We start from the raw sequence: 9,213 nt of genomic DNA, 5'->3' as shown, positions 1-9,213 counted from the left end.
TGTCCACTTTTTGTCGGTTTTTTAGCGACTTACAATAAGTGCATTTTGTCAGCAGTAGTGAAACCAGCTGTATCACAGTCTTCATCAGCTAAGCCTTTTAATAGAATAGAGTAGAATCTGAGTTTTTTTTAATAGTAGAAGGGGAAGGAGATTGTTACATGACATGTTAGTTCAATATATATATATAAATATAAATATACATGCACATATATTTTGTACGTTAGGTCAGACTGTGTGTGTGTGTGTGTGTGCTTGTGGATGTCTAAGTTTGCATGAAGGTGTTTTCCTTTTTTTCTTTTTTCTCCTCATTTATATTATTGTAATTGTAAATAAAATGATTGAATGAAAGAAAGGCCAATCAGTGTCGGGGGTCTGAGAGAAAGCATAAACATAAAATACATAAAAACTTAACAAGCAGTGTAATGGAAACAGGTTTAAACTGGAGAACAGTTCAGACTGCTCAGTGTTTTCCCCCGTGCTCTGTCACTTCATTTCTAAAACTTTGCTTGGAAAAAAAAAATTCTGCTATAAAACTGCATTGTAGCTGCTGGAAATATGTGTTCAGTTTAATAGAAACATTTAGTTTCTTCTGAACAGCTGATGTAGAGCTGATCCACTGCTCAACTGAAACAGAAGTGAAGTCACTCTGTTATTCTCTCTTTCTCTCAACTCTCTCTCAAAGCGAAGTCAAAGATGGGTGCCATACATCATTAAAGAGAGAGAGTGTGTGTGTGTGTGTGTGTGTGTGTGTGTGTGTGCGGTGTGTGTGTGTGTGCGGTGTGTGTGTGTGTGGGGGGTGTCGGGGGACGTGGCCCTACATTAACCCTGCTGTGAAGGTTCAGAGGGCCATGAGGAGGATGAAGAGGAAGAAGACGAGGAAGAGGAGGGTTCCCCACCTCCGGGCTCACTGTGTGTGTGTGTGTGTGTGTGTGTGTGAGAGAGAGAGAGGGAGAGAGAGAGTGTGTGTGTGTGTGTGTGCGAGAGAGAGAGGGAGAAAGAGAGAGAGTGTGTGTGTGTCAGTATAACAAAATAAAATAAAATGAAATAAAAAAAGTCGTGTGGGAAGAAAGGTCAGCCGTCCCGCGCTGTCAGGAACTGTTCTCAACACACACACACACACACACACACACACACACACACACACACGCACACACACACTCCTCCAAAGGCCAGAGCTCGGAGTATAATACCAAGCGTCCTGAGAGGATTTGAGCTTTCATGGCTGTGATTCCTGGATATGAGAAAGGAATCAGGCATCAGAGCAGCAGCTGCTGCAGAGCGACCGGCCGCTCACACACTCACACACACACACACTCACACACACACACACTCACACACTCACACACACATCTATTTTATTTATTTTTCGCTTTACAACCAGGAAGGAAGAACAAATTCAGCTGCTTTCAGAAACTGATGGATGTTCTGAAAAAAACGTATTTATTGGTACAGAAAAACCAAAACATGTTGTTCTTTCTGCAGAAATGTGTTGTTTTTCTGTACCGATGAAGATGATTTTTTTTAGAAAGCCTTCCAAAGCGCCTCGGTTTCTCTGTGCTAATAAATATGTATTTTTTAAACGGCTTTCTGCCAAAACATGTCGCTTTTTTGTACCGATAACAACGTTTTTTGTTTTTATATTTTAGAAAACCTTCTGAAACACCTCGGTTATATACACACATACAATAAAGATGCTTTTAAGACTTTTAGCTTTTTTGTTTGAACCAGTAAATATGTTTTTCAGAAGCTTTCTGCTGTAATGTTTCGTACCAATAAAAGTATTTTGGTCCGATGCAGAAACTCAATTTACTATCGAGTGACTACAATCTGTCACTAAAAAGTTTAAACAGTCTATAGATATTCAGTGTCTGGGTTATTATTATATTAATCAAGACATTTTTTTTACAAGGTTTTCTGTTGAAAGTGTTGGATTATGCTGAAACATTTTTCTGTAGGTTATCAATAAAGACATTTGTGTTTCTAGAACATCGGCCTCAAACTGAATTTGTTCTTTTCGAAGAATATACAGTATATTTACAGTACATATTTTAATATTCATGTAGTCCTGTGTAGCAGCAGGGTTTGGATCAATTCATGACTGAACTCATCAATTCCAATTCAACTGAGGAATTGAAATTGGAATTTGAAAAAAACCTCCAGGAAACAGAACTTGAATTTCAGGATGTTTAATTTAATTCAATGAAATTCTGTGAAATTCCATGTTTTTTTGTTTTTTTCTTCCCACATATCTGAGATTCCACATAGTGTTTTATATTATCAATACTGAATATCATAAAATGTTAAATGTTCCTTTCAGCTGGTATTTGATGCAGAACATGTGATGGTAATCCACATTATGACTGAATGTGTTTGATTTGTTGAACTGTCTTTTATCTGATTCATATTGTTTGATTCATATTGTTTGATTCATATTGTTTGATTCATAATGTTTTGATTTATAATGTTTAGAGTCGAGACAAACTCTCTTAGAAGTGGAATTTAATGGAATTTAATGGAATTCAGTTCAGTTTCCTGTCATTCCAATTCAGTTCACATTCTGTTTCCTTACAGCTGGGAGACTTTCACACTCACACTGCAGGATCTGGACTGGATTCACCATGAATTCACTTCATGACTGGACCCAGACCCCCTGGACCCAGACCCCCTGGACCCAGACCCCCTGCTGTGTCTCATCATCACTGCTGCAGGGTCCGAGGTCCAGCTCCTCCCAGCCTGAACTCCTCTCCTCCTGCAGCGGTATTTAACCTGACAGCCTCTGTGTGTGTGTATGTGTGTGTGTGTGTGTGTGTGTGTGTGTGTGTGTGTGAACGCTGAGGTTCCTCCACCTGAGCTGCAGCGGTGTGTTCCCGCTCGGCGCTCTGCGGACCAGCTGGGTATTTCCTAAAACAACTGAGGTCAACCGGAGGCGCTGAGGTTTAGCGATGCCGTACCTCATCCGAAATCCGAGCCTGAGACTCTGGGTTTTGGGTCGTAAACCGCTGCTTTTTTTCCCCTTGCTCTCTCTCTCTCTCTCTCTTTCCTCAAACCCCCCAAAAAAGAAGAAGTAAAACCCCCATGTATCCCGGGCCGGGCCGGGTCGGGTCGGGCCTGTCATGCAGCCCACGGTTCGCGCCGATTCCTAAATCTCTGTGGTTGTTGCAGGACCTTCCCTCTCCTCTGCGGGGGAGTTAAATGTTCCTGGCCTCCGTCCGCTGGGATCCCCAACCAAACCCCCCCCCCCTCCCCCCCAATCCCCCCCCCCCCCAATCCTCCCCCCCCCCCTCCAATCCCCCCCACCCCGAGTTTTCCGTTCGGACGGAAACCCTGACAGCACTTTAATGGAGGGGTTTCTTTTTTTTTTTTTTAAAGGAAAACATCCTGGAAACACAGGGTGACTTCTCTCTTCTCTGTGTTCTCAGTGTTTCGGCGGTGTTCACGCGGGTCTCGGAGGTGTGATCCGGTTTAACGTGGAGCCGATCCGGTCCGCTGCTGCAGGGCGAGCTGCTGGAGTCCTGCAGGGAGAACAAACAGGACGAGACCTGCAGGCTGCACATCTTTCACCTGCAGGGAAAAAAACACTCGTGCTGTTTTAGTTTTGGGTCAAAACCCAGAGAAATATTGTGTCAGATTATTTTTAATGGGGATGTAATATGTAATTTGTATCTGAGAAAAACACATCTTGCATGAATGAAAGTTAGTCTGAGGCGGACTTTCATTATTCCTCCAGGGCTTATACAGTATCTGTGTGTGTGTGTGTGTGTGTGTGTGTGTGTGTATGAGAGTATGAGTGTGCATTTTGCAAAAAAAAACCCGATAAAAATCATGAATTTAAGAGTTCATCACTCAACATTTTGAAGATGATTGAAGTTACCTACGATCCTTAAAAAAGCACCAAAATGTGTTTTGTCTTATCAATCATTTTGAAAAACTGGATATTACATTTTCTAATGAAACTTTCTAATTAATAATAATAAATGATCACTTTGTGGTGGTGATGTTAATGTGTAACTGAGAAGATGAGAGTGAAATAATAGGAATAAAACAGGAATATCAGATTATATTGTAATATATTGTGTTTCTCACCAAAGAAAAGTTGAAGGTTTGTTTTAAAAAACTAACTTCTTCTTTCATAAAAATATATATATTCAGTTATTGTGCAATAAGCTTTCTAATCCTCTCATACAATACAGTGTTGTAAAATTAATATTTAAATCAGCCATGAAGCAGCTCAAATGATCTTTTAATGTCAAATCAGAATCATATTGTGTCAATTAACAGATTTTAAATTATTCTCCTAACAAATTCTGTAACTCTTAAAGAGTCCAAAATCCATCCTGCCTGTGTCCTTTCTCGACCTTGTGCTTCCATCATGCAGGGTCATTCTGGGGTCAGGCTGCTGTGACCTCTGACCTCTGACCTCCTCACTGTTAGTTGTAATGTTTCATTCTCCTGACAGCACTGTTCGTCTTCTGGGATAAGAGCTTTAGCTAAATGTCAAAAAATGTAAATGTTAATGTAAACGTTTGCATTGTAAATAGATATTGAAAATATTAGTGCAGTTATTCTTATCAACCTACTAAAACACTCAGTCTGGCCTTTGGGATTCTCTGCATTTGAACATTTGGACTTTTGGAACTGAACACAAAGCAGACTGAGACTTAAAGAGACAGCCAAATAAAATATGCACTTTCTGATTAAAATGTTTTTTTAGTCATTGTTGGTGTAAAAAAAAACCAAAACTGTGAGAATCTGAAGTCGTTTATCCGCTGAAAAAAAGCAGATCAGTTGATTTTGCGTTTTGCTGCGGATTAAAAACGAGGAAATCCAATCAGAAGTCGACCTCAACACGCCTCTCTCTCTCTCTCTCTCTCTCCCTCTCTCTCTCTCTCTCTCTCTCTCCAGTCTACAGTGAAGCTCACTCCACCAGGTTTGGAGCCATGTGTGTTTTTAACAGCAACGACTAATCTATGATAATAATAATAATAATAATAATAATAATAATAATAACTTTTGCTGGTGTATGTTTTAGTTCCAATTAGACTGAGCTTTTGTGTAAAAGGTTTGAATTTATCCACCGCTCTCTCTCTCTCTCTCGCTCTCTCTCTCTCTCTCCAGTGTAGAGTGAAGCTCGCTCGCCCAGCAGCTCTCTGAACTGTTTCACTATAGAAAATGCAGCAGTCAGAAGCTCCATTTTATTACAGTTACTGAGTGTTAGGAAGCTCAGATGTTGGTGGACGATGAACACAGGACTCCAGAGTGAGACTTGAAGAAGAACATTAACATTTTGAACTGGGCGGACCGTCCCTTTAATATTATTTAACACAGGAACAGATCAGACAGTTTATTTTTAGAAGACAGAAAGTTATCAGACGGTGAAGCGGCAGAGAGACGTTTCATCGCTCTGGAGGAAAAGCTTTTATTTTATTTCTCCGCGACAGGCCGGCTCCCCGGGGAGCGCCACCTCAGGCTGGAGATCAGCTCCACATCTAATATGGAAATGAACACCATGTTTTTGCTGGAAAGTGTCACTTTTCGTTTTTTGTGTGTGTGTGTTTTTTTTCCTGTTGTGTTTAAAGCGAGCCGAACACTTTGTTTTCCTCTGATGTTATTGTGTTCTTCCTTCTCATCGCCTGTAACGGCGGTACAGATCGGCGCCGCTCCCCGGTGACGGCAGATATTAAAGCAACAAGATGATGAAACACGAGCAGGAAGGCAGACAGACTGAAACCTGGTCCACCGTCACAGAACAGATCCTGTTTCTGGTTTCAACTCAAACACGACTTCTGCTTCAGATCTGCTTTAACTGCAGGCAAATTAAACAAATTAGACTCAGATTAGACAAAGAAAGGCCAGTAATTCACTAATTATGTTCTGAAAAGCAAACGACACCGTAGAAGAAAAACTGATAACGTGAGAAGAGGAAACGTACAGTGACAGTGTCATTTAAGGTTTGACTAATACAGGTTTTTGAAGGCCAATACTTCTATTTCTAGACTGAAGTCACTGATAGCCGATATTTTGAGCCGATACTAATTTTTGGGGGATTTTGTGCCGATATTCAATGTTTAAATTTGACCGTTCTTCTTCTTCTTGCCTCTGAAATATTTAGAGCATCATGGGACACTGAAACTCTAATGAAATCTCACCACCACATACACACACACACACACACACACACCTATTCCTGTTGGCAGGGAAACTCTGGGATACATTACTGCCTTTATTAATTTACCAAAAATATAATTGAACAATAAAATTAATACATAAAATGTGCAAAGTGTGTTTAAAGCTACAATCTGCAACTTTTCTCCTTGAGACAGGAAGTGTGTTGTTAGCCCCACCCCACCCCTCAAGTTCCCGCCCCATCACCTGTCAGTCATCTTGATGATGTCATCAGTGTAAAGCCTCCACAGCCGATCTGACGCTGACGTTCAGCTGATGTGTTTCTGAACGTTTAGCTTCGCTCTTCTTTCTTTTCTTCTTCTCCTGTTTTCCTCCATTGTTGTTGCTGTTGCTGCTGTGACTCACTGGCCCCGCCCACAAGACACCTCTGGCCCCGCCCACAAGACACCACTGGTCCCGCCCACAAGACACGCCCACAGGAGATGGTTTACGCCCCCAAAACGCCCCAAACATCACTGAGAAGACAATTTTCGGCCTGAACACACAGAGTGATGATGGAGAATAGATCCTAATGATGTAGAATATATCTTTATTTATCAGTATTTTTAATGTGAAAAAAGTTGCATGTTGCAGCTTTAAAAAAAGCTGTCGTTCTCATGGCTGAGCTGAAGCGGCTGGAGGCCTCTCTGTGTCCCTCGTCTAGATTTCATATTTCACCGGCATCTCCCCGAAATCACAACCAGATGTTGTCATCGGCTCCTTCCTGCTTCCTGTGTCCAGTTCCCACCGAGCGGCGGAACGTGACGCTTTCCCTGGAAAATATCATAAAATAGAGAAGCAATGTGCAGCTATTTCCTTTCATAAATTCTTTGGCCCTCTCTCTCTCTCTCTCTCTCTCTCTCTCTCTCTCTCTCTCTCGCTCATGCGCTCTCCCTCGCACTAAACTCAGAGTCTCATGTACATATATTTTAATGGAAAGCATGGCGGTGCGTGGCAGTAAATCCACGGCAGACAGCTACCAGTGGGCTTTCATCGTCTACCTGGCCGCTGCAGATTTATGCCGGGACACGCTGCTCATGCATGTAATAACTCCACCCATCCCCCCCCCCCGCCCCCGCCCCCCCCGCTCTGTGACGGATGGTGTTTCTGTCTGTCTGCATGCCTCAGGATCCATCCATCCACCCAATATCCCAATAAACAGCCGCTTCACCTGTCGGCGCTCCGGCCGGCCGCTGCGTCTCCAGGATTTAGCGTCCCGCTCGGTTTTCCCGGCTGATGTCTTTACGGCTCTTCTGTCGTCTCGCCGCTTCGCCCCCCGAAAATGCACTTTGGCCCGTTCGGAGATGAACCGGTCAGGGGATAATTCTTAAATGTGTTATTTTAACAAGCGTTCTCGCTCGGCGGCGGGTTATGGAGCTAAACTGCCGGCCGCAAATTATCGGCAAAGTGCTTTTTGACGTTTCTGCGTCCGCTGGAAAAACAAACCAGGCGACTGAAATTAAAGTTCGTCTTCTGTTACAAATGTTTCTGCGGGAATTTCTCCAGGAGTCGATCAAATCCTAAAATCCTCGTCGTTGAGTTGAATCCCAGACCAGCGCCCCCCCCTCCCCTCCCCCTCTGCAGGAACACACCAGGAAGTGACATCACGCTCCAGCTGGACTGACGCCCCGCGCCCTTTAGCTCAGGAAGCTAATTGCGTCTCTTGTCGCTGTGTGGTTTCCAACGCCTCCACCAAGACCACAGGGTGTGTGTGTGTGTGTGTGTGTGTGTAATGTTGGAAATTACATTTTTGGCTCACCTGCAAACGGCTGGTGAAATAAAAAAATACCAAGAAGCCAATGCCAAGAAGAATTTTTCACAGTAATATGTCGACCTGAAACATGAACATTCATGTACAGAATCTGTGAGAAAAATTAATTAAAGAGATGAGCAGATTCAGTCTGAATTTAAAACTTCATCAGATTTGCTCACATCTGATTTCACCCACTGAATTATTTTCACCCTTTGTGTGTTTTTCAGTGGAAGTGAATGAGAGGAATGGACTTTTTGTTTTGTTTTGGTCTTCATGTCGCCTGTCTGCTGCTAACGAAGTTTCTACTAACATTCTGATAATTATTCATCCAGAAAGCGGAGAAACAGAGTTTAGATGCTGCTGCTTTGTGTAGAGCAGTGTGACAGGCAGCCAATCAGGAGCCTGTTTGCTACAGAGCCATTGTTTTGCCTTGATTTGATTGGCTCACGGTCAGAGAGAGCATACGGTGGCCAGCAGGGACAAAACTTGATTTGACTAATAGACTATTTCTGCTCGCATTTGGCACTTGGCGAGTGGGAGTTTCAGACCCTGTGTGTGTGTGTGTGTGTGTGTGTGTGTGTGTGTGTGTGTGTGTGTGTAAAATAGTGAAGTGCTTTTTGACATTTCTTTGTCCCCTGCAGCAACAGACTCAGTGGCTGCAAACAAAAGTCGTCTGTTTTTAATTTGTTTCTCCAGGTGTTTATTCAATCAAATCCTAGAAACTCATCAATTAAATCCTCGAATGCAGAAACCTTTCATCTCCTCCTTCATTATGACATCGATTCGTTCTTTGTTTTTTTTCCCATAATGAAATCAAGCGTGTCTGTTTTAAAGGGATTAAATCAAGAGATAGGAATAAAATCATAATCTGTCATACTGATTACACAAATTACAGAAATACGTTCTCAGTTAACCTGCGTCAGCTTCGCCCAATTACTCCCGGCAGCCTGTCGGAGCACATTTGCGATAGAGATTTAAAAACGCTCCAACATGCGTCGTGACACGCCGTCTGCGGGCGCCGTCATGTGTTTGCTATTAGCCCTATCAGATTGCGGCGAGGTGCGAGGCGAGCGGCGCTGAGAAACAGTAAAAGGTGTGAGTGACTGCCGGCGTCGAGCGGAGAGCGCCGGCCGCCGCGACCACCTGCACGACCAAATTGGGCAATTAGAGCGGCGAAGTGTTTTCTTAGCGGGTAATACTCTGTAATGAGTTCAACAGTGCAGATCCGCCCGAGGCCCCGCCTTCACCCCGCAGACCTGCTGCAGTAACACAAAAAAAAAGAAAGAAAAAAGAAATCG

General features: G+C 43.0%; 1 protein-coding gene across 1 annotated transcript in view; it reads left to right on the top strand.

The window, feature by feature from the left end:
* tbc1d2 (TBC1 domain family, member 2) overlaps window positions 1–9,213 on the top strand; it is a 441,666-nt gene that overhangs the window by 221,820 nt on the left and 210,633 nt on the right. The gene's annotated exons all lie outside the window — the stretch shown is intronic.

This window comes from Centroberyx gerrardi, chromosome 16 (genome assembly GCF_048128805.1).
Source record: "Centroberyx gerrardi isolate f3 chromosome 16, fCenGer3.hap1.cur.20231027, whole genome shotgun sequence".
NCBI lineage: Eukaryota > Metazoa > Chordata > Actinopteri > Beryciformes > Berycidae > Centroberyx > Centroberyx gerrardi.
This window is presented reverse-complemented; position numbering and strand designations above follow the sequence as displayed.